General features: G+C 35.3%; 1 protein-coding gene across 9 annotated transcripts in view; it reads left to right on the top strand.

Annotated features, from left to right (window-relative positions):
- The window catches only part of LOC131773255 (uncharacterized), a 33,438-nt gene that overhangs the window by 1,612 nt on the left and 12,354 nt on the right, over positions 1-19,472 (top strand). The window contains exons 1-3 of one of the 9 annotated variants that reach the window (XM_066162091.1): positions 473-937; positions 1,815-1,890; positions 11,943-11,993. The gene's annotated coding sequence lies outside the window, so the exon portion shown is untranslated. Of the gene's footprint in view, positions 1-472; positions 938-1,814; positions 1,891-5,146; positions 5,267-6,856; positions 6,900-8,590; positions 8,695-11,942; positions 11,994-14,662; positions 14,776-19,472 lie in introns of those variants that run through there. The other 8 variants (XM_066162090.1, XM_066162088.1, XM_066162087.1 and 5 more) reach the window with 8 other exon arrangements.

Raw genomic sequence — 19,472 nt, 5'->3', positions numbered from 1 at the left:
AACCTTAATGCTTAATTCAGTACTGTGATGATGTATGGAAAAATCAGATGCCGGTTGCTGTTTGAAGATAAGGGGTAAAAAGCATAAATTCGAGCGTATCTGAAGCACTTGTCGGTGGCGGTTTTGGGTCTTATCAAACGTATGTGGAGCTATGCTTTTAAAATCAGGCAATATTTCTGAAACGGTTGATTGCATATATACCTCTTACTAACTGAGTTCGAAGGCCTTACTGTAAGTTACGAACCTCGTTGTTTCCATTCGGATTTATGGCCCAAGGGCCACTTGGGCCATAAGTGGTCTTTGATCCGTCAAAAACTCAAAATATTTGTTTAATATAAATAGTTTCAGATAATGCGAACTTACATGAAAGAACAGTTCAAGTATATAAAGTTTTCTGTAAGGAACTGTGATACAACGTTCTGCAGGTAATTGGCTTTTGTCGAGAGTTTTTTTTAAAATACCCGAAATTTGCAGGGCACACCGTGTTTCTTCGTAGAAAGTACGTGACAGTGAGGACGGCTAACTTTGTTCAAGGTCAACGTTAAATGAATGAATGAATGAACTTTATCGATGCAATCGAAAACAAAACAGGGGTCTTTCAACGATTAGTATCAAATTTTTGGTGTTTTGCGGCGTTTCCATGGAAGCTTCCAGCTAGATCACTCAGTGCAGATTGAACAAGATTAAAGGCACGGTTGAAAACTGAGCCGAAGTTTCTTGACGCAGAGAAAGAAGGATGAGGCATCGTTTTGCAGCTAACCTACATTGAAGAGCTTTTAGTGGCGGACAAACGGAAAACAGTGAATGACGAGCAAGACGAAGATAACTCGAGTTTGCTTTTTAGGAAAAACTTGAAATACTGTCTGGTTCGCACTCACCGCATTTTGCTCGTGGACATCTTTAAAGAACTTGCCAAAGAGCTCGTCAAGAGTACAAGGTATGTTCATTCCATTAAAATTTCCATCGACCTGCTTGTATTTCGTGTTTTTCACAGTGTTCGACGATTTGTCGGCGGCGATGAAATCATCTAGTTCTCGACTCGAGTTGTCTTCATCGAGCTTGTCTTTCTCCATTCGTCGCCTGTCTTCCTCCGGAATCTCTAAGAAACCAGCTCGAAAGTCTGGGATATCTGCTTCTGAGTTTTTTGTTGTTTTTTCATCGTTTGCGTACTTTTCCTTTAAATATGTTTCAAGTTTTTCTTCAAGAGACATTTTGGCGATCAAACCACGCTTTTGGAGTAAGCGAGCCGTCAGTGAAAAAACGGCCTGCCAAATAGACCAATCATGATAGCGCACGTACTAACTAAGAGATCTAGTAATAATAATACTTAATACCTTTGATTTGCGTGCAGGAGCTGCAGTTGATTTTCCCTTACCTAGAGGCAACAGATAGTGGCAATATCTTTGGATGTATGGGGAAAAAATCTGTTGCACCCACGTTATTACATATTACAGTCTAAATTTTTTTTTTATGACTCGCTTTTGTAGTAATGAAATAGACCACGACGAATTGAGTGGGTTTGACTGATGCACTCGCCGTTAAATAGAAATACAAAGTTACTTTGGGTTCTTGTAAATGACTCTTCTATTAACTATGTTTTATGCTTTATCATGATATTTACCAAGTGGTAATCTCTCAAACGGAGCTAAAATGAAAAATTAATGTACTAAGTACCGAGAAGAGGGAGTTTGAGAGGAGGATCCTGAGATGATGAGAGACTGGGTCGAGACAAGTTGCTCGGTGTGCGTGGTCTCGACCCAGTCCCATCCCATTCACATGTCAATTTTCAATTTCCTCACCTCTCACATTTGTAGGGCTGCAGCAGGACAATCAGATCACAAGTAGTCTATTGCGAAGAAAACGATTCCTCCCCCGTCGTCAAACTATCAGGTAAGAACGTTTCACGTAACGTTGAATGACAACGTTACAGTCCTGTTACTTTAAAAACAGAAAAAGAAAACCAGCCAAAAGAAAGTTAACAGGACATAATCAAAGTGTTCCTTTAAGATTGTCACAACTATCACAACTTATAAACAATTTCAGCATATGGCGTCAAACGATACAAATAAATAACAGCGGTTTCAATAACTACTGGTTGCCGGCGGCCTACTGCCATGCGCCTATAAAACTTTTTACCAATGTCTGATTATCCTGTAACCGAGCTCTTCAGTTTGGTTTGTCTTACAGCCCCTTCTCAGGGCATAGCTGGTTTTTACATCATCGACAGCCGCTTAAGGAAAAAACGCGTTGACACCCATGAATGCCAATTCTCATCGATCATGTAGTTAGTCCAAGTAGGGAAAACTAGTGTTAGAGGAAAAATTTGTTATTTTGAGGTTTCGAATCTTTCTAGCTAATTGCTTAAACTGCTGCGGACATTTCTCTTCGCTGATCATTTTTCTTTGCAGTATACCGTTGATAAGTTATCAATCCTCCGGCTATTCTGTACGAGTTCAGAATATAGTATTATTTTTCTCTGTCTAGAATCACGCGGTGTCATATATGTTGATTAAGTTGTTTATTGCTAAAAAAGGTGCACTATTTCCAGCGACATATTTACGAATTCCGGCTCATTTTGGACAGGCCTAACATTTTTGTCAATTAGACTACAATGATAAGTAACCCAAAACTTGTACTGTGCATTAAAAGTTATTAAGCTTGTTAGTTCGGTCGAACTGTCTTAACTATTAATTCTCAATCGAAGCAAACTAAAAAGGAAAGGTTTAACTGACAAACAATGTTTACATCAGAAAATTCTTTCCGCTCCCGTCTTCGCAATGAGGTTTACGAACTGTTTGCTACTAAATCATAGCAAATCGAACGGCATAAATACTTGGTTCTGCTCTTGTCTACGCTTGACGACTAACAACAATCATAGAAAAGCCCCCGAGTAACAACGGCAACCAGATGAAATCTTTTTTTTACCGAAACTCCTAAATGGAGTCGTTAATGACAAAGATTCTTATACTAATTCGTTCCTCTTCTAAATTTATGTGCATAAATAACGAAGTTAATAACTAGGTTAGCTGTTTTCGGCTTCAGAAGCTTTTCAAAAATAACAATTCTACATTTAAAAGATTTATCACAGGGATTAACAAGACAACTTGTTTGGTACCTCGGTCTCTCAGGGACTCGTTTGATTGTGATTCAAATTGAAGTGTAGCTTTGACAAAGCGGCAGTGTTTTCAGTGTAGCGCCATATTGGTGATTACTTTTTATTTATTAGTCTGTAATGCATACTAACGGCTCCTTTTAAAATAGCAGATTGGCAGATTGCAAATCATGAGAAAGTTTAGCTTAAAGTTTAAAGAAAACATGACAAAAAAACAAAACATGACAACATTCTATTTCACAGCAAGGAGCTTTCTCGAATCAAAGTGTGAACTAATTGAAACTCGAGTGTTTTTATAGGAACCTTAAAATAAAAGAAAATTTGAGGATAAAGAACTTTATTTCCGAAGAATTCCTTTCAAGAGATTTGAGTTTCCTCGTACAATTCCACTCGTGATAAAGACATTACAGTTTCGTTAGCAATGTGTTATGATGCTATGTAGGTGTAAAGCACACCGCGTAAATGTATCATTAACATGCAATTGCTGTATACCTCACCTGTTAATGGGAATTTTCCGCCCTTCTCAGTGGTCTTTAAGGATTTGCGGTTAACGATTTTGTTTCAGATAGCAATCAATTCTAAATCCAGGGATAAGCTGTAGTGTGTGATGCGGCTTAGAATATCTTGACAACAAGTTTGTAAAGGAAGTCTTCGAATATTTAGGGGTAAATTAAGTTCATTTTTAGTCGGAACTGATTTTATTCCATGCTGTTAGAAAACTATATAAATTCAGAACATCGTCCCCAAGTGCGGCTCATCTCTGTAATCTGTGGTCAACCTGATATGTTCGAATGGTATGTCCTCAGTTGAATACACCAAACAGACCCTTTTCGACGGTTCCTAGAAGCTTCAGAGAGCACAAAGTTTATACTAGCTATACGACTTGACCTATTCTTTAAGATGTTTATAGTTTGCAGGATGTTGTACTTGTATGCAAAGAAGGCAGAATTAGGGCAAATGTGGCGAAACTGTAAATTAAATATACAGACAGTAGAGTCAGCGATCGTTCTTAGTCTAATACGTGGGAAGGAAAAAATATGGAGGGGACTTAAAACATCATGAAATATTTATTTAGATAAATCGTGAATAGTCAAGTTAACTAATTTTTAAGGGAAATACTTCACATTTTTTCAATTTGCTCTAACAGACACTCTGACTCTGAAAAGTTCTCTTTCTTTTCAGAAATTCCTGGTTTAAAACGTGATAACTAGGGCGCAAAGTATTTTTTTTTCTCTCAAAAGAGCAAGTAAAATTGACATGATTCGACCTTCGCTTTCTCTTTTGTGTTCTTCAGTATATTAAGTCTCTTTTTTGGCTCTATGTACAGTTAAGTTCTCGCGCGGAGGATTCACAAAAGACGATGTACATAAGGTGAAACATTATTCCTCCTCAATCGTCCTTTGCGACAAAAACACCTGATAAAACTATTCATAAACTTCCTTTGTTTTCGCTTGGCCTTGGAGTCCCTTGCTGTGTAAACAAAAGCTACGATGATAGCATTAGGCTATTGTTTTGAAAAGTCTTTTTGAAATAATTCACATTTAATTTTCAGACAACTGGAAATCCTTCGCAAGGCATTCATGGGCGCAAGCGTTTCGAAAAATTGTATTTTTTGTTTTTAATCTGTTAAAGTATTGTTTATCGCATGAAAAAAAAAATTTGCTAGTTTATCGTCAAAACACCGCAGTAATATGTTCCTTAGCTGACAATAAATCGCATTACAGAGGAAATCGTCAAAAAGCTAATTGTGGTAAGATTTTCACAAATATTTCAAATAATTTTATCGACCCATCTTAAAATAATTTTTGTCCATTGAGAAATTCTTGTTTGTCTTTTTTAATGAGTTCTGGATCCACTTAGGAAATCGTGAGAGTACCATTGAAGGTACAATCACTTCACCGAATTGGAAATTGAGGGCGTCTTGCAATTTTTTTGTGCTCACTCAAATTCCCCATGACTTCGCGATGGGTATTGGCCATTTCTTAATTTTATTCAAAACAGTGTTCATTGGAAATTTCACTCGGGCTGGTGACATTACTGTGTTGTTCAGAACGAAGTCATTGATACGCGGACTACCTCTAACTAGAGTGAAACCTTTATTTTGCGTTGACTCCAAGTGAAAATGTGAAGCGAAGTTTCCAAACGCGCCAAAAGGTGAGTTCAAAATAAGAATTTTTGTCCACGAATCTCGGAGGATTCAATTTGAATTGCAGTTGAAATTGAAATTCGCCAGTGTTAAATAATTAACGATTATTGTTTTCTTCACGTAGCAATTTTTCTGCGTATATATTGCTGATAAGGGCAGATTTATCGCCTGTACTTCTCAAAACAATTTGACTTTCGAAGCCGTGCGCAATGATCGATGTGATTGAAATATTGCGTCTGTTGTTTTATTCCCGCTAATGAAACAGATTGTATGTTTAGCCGAGGGCAATCTTCGCAATTCATCACGTTTGTAGACGATTTTACAACTCTTCGCCGGCTTACACCAATAGATTTACTATTACGTGAATCGAAAAATAAATCTGCGGTGTATGTTTTGGTTAGTTTTGAGACAAGGGCTTTTCTTCAGCTTTGATTTCCAGTTATCTCAGCTGAGCATAAAGGAATTACTCCCACATGTTTAGTTTCCCTGCACGTTATCAAAATTTTGCTTCCTTGATTTAAAACAGTAGAAAAAACAATATTTAACATCAAGTGTTAAAAAAAATATCTTTTAACCGAATTAGGGGAATATTTTGTTAAGGCAAGCAGAATTTTAACTTCACGCTTTAGATTTAAATAAACAAAGTTGAATCAATATCCGAGTTGAGTACGGGAGGCGGTGCTTAGAACAAACGATTTCTCGTATTTTTTCTCCAGATTTTGCACTTCTTGTAGAATTTAAATGTGCTTTTGAATCATTTTTACATAATTCTATTTCGAAACGCTCCACATACGTCGAGCTTTATTTTGGTCTCTAAACCTCCATCTCCCTTGAAAGGCAGGTGCACAAATATCTTAGTGACTATCAACAGTGATCAACCTATGAATTCTCTGCACAGTTACAATCATTTCAACGCATCACATGGGAGGCAAACAACATATATAAAAAAAAAACTCGCCATTATTACCATCACAGTAGGATACTGTGATAGGTCAAAGCGTCTGGATGCGTAGTGCCTGTTCAACGCTTAAGAGAGTCTGAGCCAGCGACGAGAAACACTTTGGTTAATCTTTTAAATTGAGCATTAAATAACAGAGATAGATCGTAAATATTAAAGTCAATTTAAGAAGCCTGGTTGATCGGATTATGTAGCATCGCAAACTTGACTTCTAGAGGGTACGTCTTCCAAGACTAGTTGGTAGTTGGTAGAATTATAAGGTAAATATTTATGTGTGGCGCCAGTTTTTTTTCCGCTCTATTTCCGTGCTTTTTTATTCCGAAAATAAATAATTAACCGCATTTTATCAATCTTATCTACATTTAAATGAAAAATATAATATAATAATTTGCAGATCTGAAAAATGATCCACGGTTTGGTTTTCAAAATGGCCGCCCTTCTTCACTTCAAAAATGAAGTGAGGGAGACAATTGGTGGGTGAGATTTATTTTGAAGAAGATAACCTCGATTTTCACATTTTCTATGCAAATCAAAGACCTCACACTTACCTTTTTTAAAAGCAGAGGTTTTATGCATCTTGATCTGAAAACGCCCAGAATCTTTTTGTCTGAAAATCTCTTCGTTATTTTAACATCTCTAGTTTGTATCAGAAGGCAGACGATAAGATCCAAATGGAAAAAAAGGTCAGTCCCAGGTCTCAGTCTACTGGAAAGCTTTGTAAGGAAAGATAGTAGAGAGATACGTATTTGTCGCAATTGAGTTGTCATATACAAGAGGAGTTTGGCTCCTTTCATGAGAGTACGACCTTGGTGTAATTTTTACCTTAGTCCTTGAATCCATATTTAGCTTTTGGCACCAAACTTTGATACCAGTTGTCACAATGAATCATACACGATGTAGACCTATTGGATTGGTGTTAAGGTGAACAGCTGACTGAAGTTCGAAGGCTCTGCTCTTATTTCGAGAAAAGCAAACTGATACAACAGATATCTATTAACCACCTGTCTTATTTGAAGCAAACATGGCGGAGGAATGAAACTCTTCGTTCAATTTGAACAGTCACGATGAGGAAAAATCATTTTCACCAATTTTCTTTCAGAAGACTCCGCTCACTGACGTGTGCGTTGACAAAATCAAATGGATTATTTTGAAGTACATTAATGAAAAAAATTTTGACTCTCATTTACAAATTATTACTGAAGAACAGGTATTCATTTATTTTTCTGTTCCAAACTTTAAGTCTTAAATTTAAGGAATATAAGGAAATTCATTTGAATCAGCTCTCGCTTATTTCAATTAAACTTGTATTTGCATTTGCAAAGGTTTTTCACAACATAGACTGCAGATGGCAAATTTTGAAAATACAAAAACGAATAATTCATGAATAACAACAACAGTTTTCAAAATGTGCAAACCATAAGTCTCTTAGCTGTAAGTCTAGCTGTTGTCATTTATTGGTCTCATTGAGTGGAATACAAATCGCGTGTATTTTCCCGTTAGCAGGAGCTTTTGGGAAGAGAATTGGCAGAGGTATCGGTAAATAGCGGAAAGTTTTGCTGAAGTGCACTGACCAAGGAAAATGAGAGAAACACTTTCCTTTTTCATTCTTGCATTTAGCTTTCTTCCCATTTAATTTTTTTGTATGTAGGCAAAATAGTTTTTCATCGTTCTTATTTTTATTCAAACAGAACATTGACAGCTATGAATAAAGATATATTTTTAATTAGTGACAGAGGCTTATTCAGAGAACGAATTATCTAACATCTCTCAACGGGAGTAGATTTAAGAGAAGGATATCGTGCAGAAGAATATTTTTTTTAAAGGATATTGATATTTTATTAAAGAGTGTGCGAGAGAGGGAAAATCCACAGTCCCTAATTAGGAACCGAGACTCCGTGGTCTGGCGCTGTACCAGACGGAGCTATAGAGAATTCATGAGTAAGTTAAGCCATGTTATGATTCTAGAACCATGAATGCATTAAGCGTCGCACACACCCTCAGGCTGAGTAGCCTTGAGGGAGTCGATGTTTACTTTAATACAGACCGAACTATTGTAGAGTCAAAGTTAAACTCAGCTATCACACCAAGCAAATGTGACAAATTTGCTACCTACCGCTGGGAATAAATGTCGACATGATGCTGGCTTCGTGTAAGGATGGAAATAGTGATGACTAAAATGAGCGATAATCTTTATTTTCAGTTTCTACAAGTAGTATAGACGTACACCATACTCATTTTTTTTATATCATTATATTCATCAAATAACCACAATTCATAAATGACCACTCTTTGACTTAGAAGTGACAGGTGACGTGTTAATAGTGAAATTTTGTAAATTATGTTTGAAATTCAAAAAAGTTTAATATGGTACATCTTTTATTTCAACGATCACGCACTACTCTGTTCTCGCGGAAAAAGTACTTGAAATCTCTTGCAGAATGCATAGACTGTCATTCGTGGCCGTCCAAATCAATTAGAGTAAGTATTTATTTGACTCATGAATAACTTCAGGTGTTTAATTATAAAATGCTTCTTATTTTCGAATATAATAGATTGAGTAAACTTGATGTTTTTGTCATTTGTGAATAACTATCATATAGAGGCTGTGTGGCTACAGAAGAGCTGGAGTCAAATTTTTCCAACGGCATTTGTTTTGAGAAGTGTAATGTATTCATAATTAGCTTTATCTTTGTCCGTTCTCAGGAAGCTTTATACATTTGTACTGTACGCCCCATGATGTAGGTTTTCCTTCTATCCTCATTTACGGTCGAATAAAGGTTTGTTTACTATAAAGGAGAACCCATTCAGAAATTTTACTTCACCCTCGTTTATAAGTAAAAGTTTCATGGGTTTAGACCTTCCACAGTTTGTTACAGTATCTTAAATGCAATGAAATTTGAAAATATTCATCGGGATTTACTTCATGAACAAAGTTTCTGGTGAAAACAAAACTTAAAGGCAATTATATATTTGCTTTTTTGTCGAGTTTCGCGTTCAGCTCTACATGGCAACAGCAAATTCAATATCCTGTCATGCCTAGAGAATAATTCAAAAGCTTCAAATAGCCTAATAAGCGAAACAAAACTAACATCATGGAAATTGTTTAGCACCCAGTGGCTGTCGAAATTTTCGCGTTTTACTCAAGTGAGCAGCATCTTTCGTGTTTCCAGAAGCAAATCAGTAACCATGTCACCACCGTTGTCTAGCCAACTAGGTGAAGTTAATTTTTTTCGTTTTGGACACGAAAGATTGAAAACAAGTTCTTCACGATTATGAATTCATTCAGAAGCTGCCGGTGGAGAGGCAAATATCTGCTTTAAGGTGTCCTCTCGAGCTAACAGCACGGTAAATGTCTTTTTGAGATCTTAGGAAAGTTTTGGATGGTGTAACTTGGTCGAAATTTTTAGCTTATGCTCAGGATGGGGATGAGTTTGAACAATCTTTTAACGGAAGAAAACACCTGTAGAATTTTATTCTATTTATTTTGTCTGAACAACTGTGTTTACCAATTCTTTTTTGTTCTGATGGATTTGCGACTATTTTATGTCACAGACAGGTGTCCACTAGGCCCCCTGATACTCCTCGGCTAGTTTAAAATGTTATATAATTTTTATATAATAAATGTTATATAATATAATATAAATCAAAATAGGATTTTCTTTAAAGAGGTATCCGAAATTCAAAATGTATCAGAAAGGGAAAATACGAAAATGAGAAAAGAAAGAGCATGGCTTGTAAAGGAGGAAATCAAGAGAAATATCAAGAAAATTTAGCTCAAGAGAAGTAATATCTAAAATTTTAAATATTATAAACATTTGAATTTCTTGAGACTATTCAGATCACGTCAACTCTGAAAAGTCTAAAAAAAAACAATGTCTCGACTGATCATGAAAGGCGCCACTTTTCAGGCAAAATGAAACTTCAATGGAGGTGTTTATTTTATTGCTGAATAAATTGACTTTGATTTTTTAATTCAGTGGTTATAACATTGAGAAACTATTTTGGTAGTATGATCACGACGCGTAGTTAATTCATCTTCAAGTTGTTGTGATCAAGAACCTTTAGGGTGCGAACGATCTGTCGATGAATTCCAATTGAAATTATTTATTTGTAACGCTTATAATGAAATATTCTTAATAGTGGCTAATTTTGAATGTATATGCATTGCCTATGTGGAATATTCAAACGCTCAGTCTTTACATATGAAATTCGTTTACTCGATTGCTTAAATTGCCAGTGATAAAGAGGCAATCTCCCAAGTAAGTAAAAACGAAAAACAAAAACAAAGAAAAACAGCAGGACGAGATATGACTATAGCGGTTGATGTAAAAATTCATTGCAAAACGTGGACCGTAAAGGCCAAATTACCCTCACTTGTTATGCAGTTAGTTATTTTCTTATTTCCAACACGAAAGATTTGCAAGGAAATTTCAATATTTTGGCCCGAACGGCTGGGAGAGTTAGGTAAGCAAATTACTTCTCGATCTCTTTTATAAGAAAAAAAAATTTATAGATAAGTCTACTAGAATTTAGTAGAAATTACTGAACCCTGTAACCATACAAATAATTTTTGGAATTGGTCAAATGCAAACTAATGACTCAAGTCCAGTTGTACAATCTAAAAAACCCGGGGAAGGGAATGGGGTGTTTTTGGCGAGATAGTTTACCATGATAAAAAGACTAAAAAAAAAAGCTGTTCAGTGATTCCAACCCTCCCCTCCCTTGAAAATTTACGATGCTTCATTAATTCAGCCCTAGATATATTAAGGTCAGATGACTCCAAAAAGGAGTGCGAGGAGCGCATTTTTATTCCACAATCAAACCAAATAATCGGGTAGCTACCACATTTTAAAGCTTTGAAATGTACTACGCATTTCTAGCACGTATTTTACCAAGTGTGTATTAAATCATCAACCTCTTGAACGAAAAAAAGTCTAGCAATCATGAAAATAGATACTTTTCATTCAATTCACATTTGATTTTTTAATCTATTCCTGATTTTCAGTCGTTAAAAATTTGGTTTGACCACGTTAATTAAACGCCTAATGATGGACTATTTCCTCGATTCAGTCTTCTAGTGTGCTTTGACACCTTTAAACCACGGTTTTTGAATAACCAATTTAAAGGTACCTCACCTTATGTCTATTAAATCAGACTCTTTAGCGACTACGAAACTCAAGTGTACCGAAAGAGACCGCAAAAATCCCGCATACTTTCCTTACACTTTTGCGTGAATAATTCCTATTTCTGTCGTCAAGGTATTACGATTTTTCTCTTATCTCCACAATTTCATTATACAAATAAAGAATATTGTGACTAATTTTAAACCAAATAGGTCGTTGGTCGAGTTAATTTTGTCAATAGTTTACATTTCGCGATTGCCTGTAGTGTTTCATTTCCTTAAACCTCTATATTTTCCCAAACTGTTTCCGACTCGAACTAGAATATTGAAACGAGTCGTGAATTGCAAAATACTTTGAGCAAATACCTTTATTACCAGCTTCACTTAGGGTTTAAAAAAGATGCTTATTTCATTTTTATCATATTATATAGTTTTGAATTTTTATTAGGTGTACCAATCTATTTTGATGTCTGGTAGATTTTAATAAAATTTACGCTTTAGCTAAACATTGGCCACCGTTATCACAAAAAGAAACTTTCTTGGAGATACCAATGTCTGTCAGTAATAAAAATAAACTCCTGATTTTCACTTCGTTATATTTCAGACCAACCCGATTTCTGGCAACAGCTCATTGACGACTCATAGTCATTGCTGGGTAAAATTCGTAAAAAGATAGGTCGTAAAAATCATTTTCCCTTTAAACTACAGACAAAATATCACACGTCACGATTTTTCAGATAGGAAATTATCGCACAAATATTGGACACCGATAAGGAATACGTGACTTCTCTATATCAACTCCCTTTCTTAAGAAGTAATTTATTGAAATTGTGAACACAAAAAGTTGAAAAATTAAAGAAAATGGAGAAAATAAAAGTATGAATTTAATTGTGCAAATTAGTTTACCACAAAATGCAGGAATTGTTACTGAACAGAAGGGCAGATTAGAGCAGAAACCAACAAAACCAACATAAATAAATATAGAATTTGAATTTTTAACAAATGCATAGATAGTAAATTTAGAACGTTCTAATACGGTTTGAGTAAATCTTAGTTTTGTAAAAGTAACTATAAATTTGCAGATAATGACTTAATTTTTCTTTTAGCTTTGCTTTGTACTCTGCATATAGGAATGATTTAGAAAACATATTCATTTACATCACCAAATAAATTTCACAATTTAGGAGGTGAATTAGGGAATCAATTACAGTTTGAGCCGCTTGCTTCAAAGAGAAAAGTGTCAAATGTCTTTCGAAATGAAACTATTTTGAATGGTAAAGATACCGAATTGTTTAATTAAGATAGCTTACTCTATTGTACTTTCAAAGCTCGGCTAAACTTGCTGCCGAGGACCAACGATTTTAATTAGCACCCCACTAGGATCTACACTGAAACGTCTAGTTCAAGAGACAGAAAATTTTCGAACATAGTTTTGCAAACACTTTCCTCAGCTGCAAAAGGACGAAACCCAAACGGTAAGCATAAAGCGGTATTCCCCTCATTCTTCAAAAGGTGTAGAATCATGCAGAAGGTAATGGGCGATTAGGTTACTATACAAGAGCAAATAAGCCAGAGATCTTTTCCTGCGAGTACTCGCGAGTGATGCATCTAATCTAGAGTACCACACAAGGGGTTAAATGATTGCTTCATATTTTACTTTAGTCAGTCGACCATTATGACCCCCAAGGCTGTAAAAAGCAACTCATTTTAAATAAATTTTGATTCAAGTGGATTTCTTAGCAAGTAATATTCACTTTGCATATAAAGATTACCACAATTATAGCTTAGCCATTGTAATTTTGAATAATGCCATCAGGCCTTAAAGTAAAGTAAATAGGAAACTTTTCGAAAACCCTCAAGGCCGTTCCAATTTACTTAACTTCCTTCTAAGATAAATATTCCTAAAAAAAGGTTTATAGATTCCAAATTTGTCCCACTTGAAGCTCGAAACGCATAGGGTATGTTGTGCGCTGAGTCTTGAAAGGAGAGGCAATGATCGGTGATCAAAATTATACTTTCATAAATTGATATTTACCATTTCGCAATACTTTCCACAATGCGCTTCTAATTGATCAAGAGCTCGAAACTGCTAGCATCTCTTTTTTCATGATGTCTTGTTGCTGTTCTCAACACAGTGAAAGAAAATTTCAAAACAGCAGGGGAACTGAAAACATACATGATTAACATGGAAATGAAAATCCCTCCGCCCAATCATGGCAGTGTGATTCGCCCCTTTTTTTATTGGTTTTTCCGTTTAAATTGCCTAGTTCCCAACTCATAAATCCCTTTGGAAAGGAAGAATTATCACTATCAAAATGCTTTATTTTGTAACATATTTGCTATTATTATTTCTCGCTCATTGGAGTTTCTCGTTTAATTTGCTTCGATTTCAATTACGCGCAAATCGATTAGTTACGCAGAATCTGCCCTCGGCGCTTTCACAGAGATGCAATGAAAACGTGCTCTCAGAAAATCTCGAAATAGACAGGAAATCAGTCTAATGTATATTAATTTAGAGATTTTATTAGTCCATGAAGTAAGGAAATATAAGTCACATCTAATTTGTTTCATTACTTAGACAGAAATGACTGACACGTCGGCTACTTTTGCCGTTTAATATTTACTGCACTTTGCAAAAAAATTACTGTGCCACGGACTTAGATTTCTATTAAAATACAGTCTCTTTATGAACAAAAGTTTCCATTGGATTTTTTCCATTAAACTTCGAAATTATTTATTTGATTACTGGTTGAAAAAAACGAGGGTCTCTTTTTGGCTCATGAACAAAAAAAAATCAATCTTGATGGCAATTTCCCGGTAGAGTCATTCGTTTATAAATTAGCCATATGGCTAATAAAGTGAAAACTAACCTTCTAACGAATTTCCCTTAAAGGCAAGTCGAGACGATAATCAAAAGAATATAGTATCATAATTACTCGTATTTACTTCCTGGGAGATATGTCCTTGCACTGTTATGTCGCTTTAAAATGTGAAGAATTTGCAGGTGACTTTGTTTCTTTTCAACGGCATCCTAGCCTGTTTTCAATCCCCTAAGAGTCTAAAGCAATGAATAATATTCAATAACGTTGCTGGAACTCTCTATTCAAAAGTTTGAAGCTCGTAAGTAATTTCTTCATGAACGTAGTGACGATTTTATTAGGTATATTATTTACAGTGAGTGCATATGCAAATAAGAGCGCAATGTTTACGGTTTTTTCATACATTCCCGCAGCGAGCTTCGCACCGACCAATACAGTAACAGCAGAAAATCCCGCCAGCTTTAGGTGCCTGGTGCATTTAGTTCAGAGCTTCCCCCATCAGTCGGCCTAATGTTCCGACTGTGTCAAATCTAAAATTATAGTACTGCATGGCTTAAATGCGACCGCTTAGACTGAATTTTAAGGGAAATCAACTTCAATACAGACTGAAGAAATTTGGTGAGTGTTATGATAATTTTCGGGGTGAAATATTCCCACAACGAATGCTGCTATTTTTCGCTGTAAAATATGGTTACTTATTTCAAACGGCACAGAAAGCCTAACGAAATCAAGTTAAATTGTCTAGAAAGAGCGCGAGCCGAGCCCTAGAGGCTCGTTTAAACAGGAACCAGCTTTCGCATAAAGTGGAAACTTTTTTGAAGTTTAATTGAACACTTTTTGCCGTTTCGAAGGCGGCATAACGCATAATTATTACTTAATGCCTTTAATGGTCAACTTTGAATCGTTCCTCCCCGCCAGAGCGTGGTGAGAATCTCAAGTCAAAACCAGCACGACCCACAATGAGTACATGACATTCTCACGTAGTTTGAAGTCTTACTGCACGAGAGCAGAATCCCCTTAAATTGTTTTTGTGATGTTTGACTTAAAGCGGGCTTACGTTTCCAATGGAATCGCCGAGCTAATTTTCACCTCCTTTAACATCTTGTTAATGATTAGAATTATTATTTCTTGACGACTTGATTTCTCTTAGACTAGGAGCTTTCGTATCAATAACAATGGACAGAAAGGCGTACAGAACACTAGAAAGTTTATCTGTCGCGGTTTTCACAAAAATACCGCACTTATATCATTCAAACATAGCTTGATTTTCCTCGGCGAGTTATAATTATAGAGGAAAATATTGAGATAGAATTTCCTGAAATTTTCTGGGATGTCAACGCGTGTTTGAAGTCGTAATAGTCTCAACCGTTGAAGGTTAAATGTAATAAAATATTGAAAAATTGTATTTCTTTCATAATTTGACCGAAAATGTTTATGAAGGAAGAGAAAAAATTATTTTGTATACAGACACATTGAATAAGCCCTTTCCTATGTATAATTAATGTGGATTTTGTTGTAAACAAAAAGTAATCTAGGTCTTTGTATTAGTCGCAAATTGATGCGGCGTTCAGCTCAGAAGAGAATGTTTTTCATTGGCGGGACAGTTATTTTTTAATAAAACTATTATTTGTTACTTTATAAAACTTACGGTCCTCGTTTTATCATGGTTTAAATGTTGATAAATTTCACACCCCTTCAAATTGAAGACACGGTAACAAGCTGATTGCAATGAAAACAAATCCGGTGAAGTGTGATGAAAACGCTTGCGCTATTAGTTCAGAGCCACAGGTGAAAATCATTGTTAAGTCGTGCTATTGTCTAAGGCCGCGAACTGATTCAAAAGATGTGAAAATACTCAATTTGGTAAATTTTCGGATTATCGACGGGATCATTTTAGATTGCAACACTGAAATGCTTTTAAGAGACCGAAAATTGAGTAAAAAAAGGCTCTTTTTCTAGATCTACAAGTCTTAGTATCAAGAAATGCCATTAGCTCGACTTTAAGACTTAAAGGAAATATTTTTTTTCTATTTTATCTGGTCAATCATAATTTCTATAGCAAGGGAATTTAAAATTGTGTAACCATATTGACTGTAAGGTGAGCCTTTTGAGGCAAAACAATACATACCTCATCCATATTTCATGAAAATCACTTTCGACGAAAATGGGTTCTTTGCACTGAACTCTATTTGAATTACTTGAATCTCACAAGTCGTATTTTTCATTATCGAATATTTCTTGCTTTTATTCGGTGTAATGAAGCTTTGTGTAAAATCCTATTACCACATTTGATTAACCAAGTGTTTTTAGTTCCTGTTCCAAAATTGATCAGCGTGCTCAATAAACAGAATCATAAGATTCTCAGTATTACTTCCATGTATTGATCAGTCATCAAAATATCGAATATCGTTACGAAACAAAAACATGCTGTTAAGAAGATGTAAATCTTTAATATAGCTAGAAGATTTGAATTCAAACCACCATTAATCCTCCAACTTATAATTTTTTTTTTCATTTATTAGGAATTGTCACCTTTTTTCTCACATACCAAACTGTCTAGCCCAAATTTAAAGAAAAAATTACTAATCCCTTTCACGTTGTTTACCAGAGTATTTTAACGAAATATTTACCCCCCTTGATTAAGAAATTTGAATATCTTATCTTAAGCTTACGCAAATTTCTTTTTCTCGACTGTGATTGCAGGTGATTTATTTTTTGTATACTCTCGTTATTTCGCAATAGCCTCAAATTGCTTTAACTTCCTTTCTTTTACTGAACTTGGGCAATTATAAGTTTGATCTCTATACTAATCGGTTTGTCAAATCTTACTAAGACTTTAAGCTGCGGTCGACTGTTTTTGTGGTTTTCCGTAGTTTTGTTTACAAGCTTAGGAAAACTTAAAGTCCTCTTTTCTGATTATGCTAAGTTCGCTCCTCCCCGAATAGTAGTGGCTCAAGAGCCTCAGAAAGTAGTAGAGAAATTATGGAGACATATTGAAGTAGGCGTTTAAAAAAGTTGTTGGCAATTTTCTTCTGATCTTTAAAATTCTTCACCCATCAGTGGGCCGGAAATAATTCAAAATTGACGTGGTATGTACTGAATTTTTTCTGCTAAAAAAAAATCCTTGTTAGATATGTTGCATAAAACTTCGCAGACACCTTCCTCCTTTTGAGCATAAGAAACGAGCGAACTGGTATCTGTAGCTGTAGTAGCTGTGTAGGAGCGGATTGCCTGGTTTTTAAAGCGTTCGGGTTTACTTTAGAAAAGATAAAGTTTGTGTGTTTAGTCTGTGCAACATAAGAAATAGGCTGCCAATTGTGTTGTTTAGTAATCGCAACAGGGAAATTGACATGATCGCGAAAAGTTTTCGAATGTTTTCCGAATTTTCCAGATGGATCAGTATACTGATAAAGCAATGCAAAGGACGTTAGCGCTTGAAAAATTTTAAACGAAAGTTGTATGACAAATCAGAGTGTGCGGAATAACAGTAATTTTCATATTTCACGCATTTTGTGCCATTTGGTAAAAGGCACTCAAGTACTGTAAATCTCTAGCTTTAAAGTAAGAACCCGGAAGGAAATCCTGAATTGATCGAGGGTGATAGTAAGTCTTTAGCGGCAAAGAAACTAATTTTTAAGTTATTTTTTTAGTGTATTTTCGTGGTTTATTTGGTCATTTTTATCCATTCTCTTTAGTATTTAAATCTCATTGTATGAGGGCAGGATTCATTTCAAAATTATTTCATGGTTTTTTAATTTAAGAACCCAGCGTTTGGAATCAAACCACCGCGCAAATCTGGAACTTTTGTTCAAGATTCTTCACATTTTTAACAGTGATTTCATAAGAAGCTTATTTATTCTCCAGAACATTTGAAAAGTCCTACCGTAAGGGGGGCACTTTCCATGATTTTTTAAGATTTAGTTATGGCCTTTGCAGGTTTTTTTGTAGTTTGAAGTACTTATTTGCGTAATTAATGGACACACTATCCTTTCATCATTACATTAACACATCTTTAAAGTGTAAAACATTTCAAATCTGCATAAAAAGCTTGGAACGTGAGAAAAACTTGGAACTTTTCGGGCGAGCATTCATGGTTTAGATTGAGGGAAATGATTAAACTCAGTTTATCTCGATGTAATATCAGTTTTCTGTCCTGTGGTTTTTTTTTTTTTTTTTTTCTTTTGGTGGGTTTTTTTCTTACTAAATGGTAAAAATGTCGTTCTTGTTACCTCATCATCAATTTAGAAAACCGACGCCATTATCTAAGAAAAAAAAGATTTAAATAACATTAATATCGACGAGAAAGGGTGTTGTCATCGTTAAAACCTGTGGCCAAAAATGAATGTCTACAATTTATATTACTTTCTACCTTGAAATTTAACAAAAGGAAGATATTGACAAATGTTGAGGTCAGTTTTCCATTCTGAAGTTTTGTCATATGGCAATGCGATTTTAACTGAAACAGCCGGGAAATATTAACTGCCGAGGCCGTTTTTGTTGAAGCCTTCGGCATTACGTACTTTAGGCGAAAATTCGCTCTAGACACAAGTTGATGCAAAACATATGCTTAAATACATTAATCAAATTCCAGCACGAACATAGGATGCTGGATTTGGCGCAAATTTTCCTGTGGAACCGATTAGCCTAATCCTTTCGACCAGAGCACTGAAATTCTTTTTCTTTTCAGTTGATGTGATATTGCCAGAATCCAATTATAACACTCGGCCAAAAATTATATTCTAACTTCCTTCATCGTAACACGCTGTGCATTCGCTCGCCGACAAAGTTATGCTCTGTCGATCTTATCTAAAACAACCGTAACTTTTCAAGATAGGCTGAAGTTTCTAACAGCGATCAATGACAACTTATTTAAAGACTGAGAAATAGATGGAAATAGTGAAGGAAATTTGAGAATTTTAATCGATTTTGCAGATGCTGACCTCGAGACCTTAAAAACTAACAGTCAGGAGCATGAAATAGAACGGAGTTTTAAGACCTGCGAATAAACTTCGATGGTGTCTTAGAATTTCGACGAAATGATCAAAATTATTTAAATCACTGAAATTAATTCTATCAAAATATTTTGTGGTCTTTTCTAAGGTTGATCACCTAATACAATTCAAAGTAACTAGGATATTTGAAACAAATATTTGCGAGGCCTACTCTAGATAAGAGATTTGATGTCTTTATAATTGACTTCTGGAAAGGTTTAGTATTTGTCAACAGCACTCGAAAGCTATTGTGTACAGCTGGAATATTTGCATACTTAAGGCTCGTGCAGCGTATATCGGGTGCGATAAAGAATTTATATTCGA

This window comes from Pocillopora verrucosa, chromosome 2 (assembly GCF_036669915.1).
Source record: "Pocillopora verrucosa isolate sample1 chromosome 2, ASM3666991v2, whole genome shotgun sequence".
Classification (NCBI taxonomy): Eukaryota; Metazoa; Cnidaria; class Anthozoa; order Scleractinia; family Pocilloporidae; genus Pocillopora; species Pocillopora verrucosa.
The sequence above is the reverse complement of the archived record's forward strand: the minus strand, read 5'-3'. Positions and strand labels throughout refer to the sequence as shown.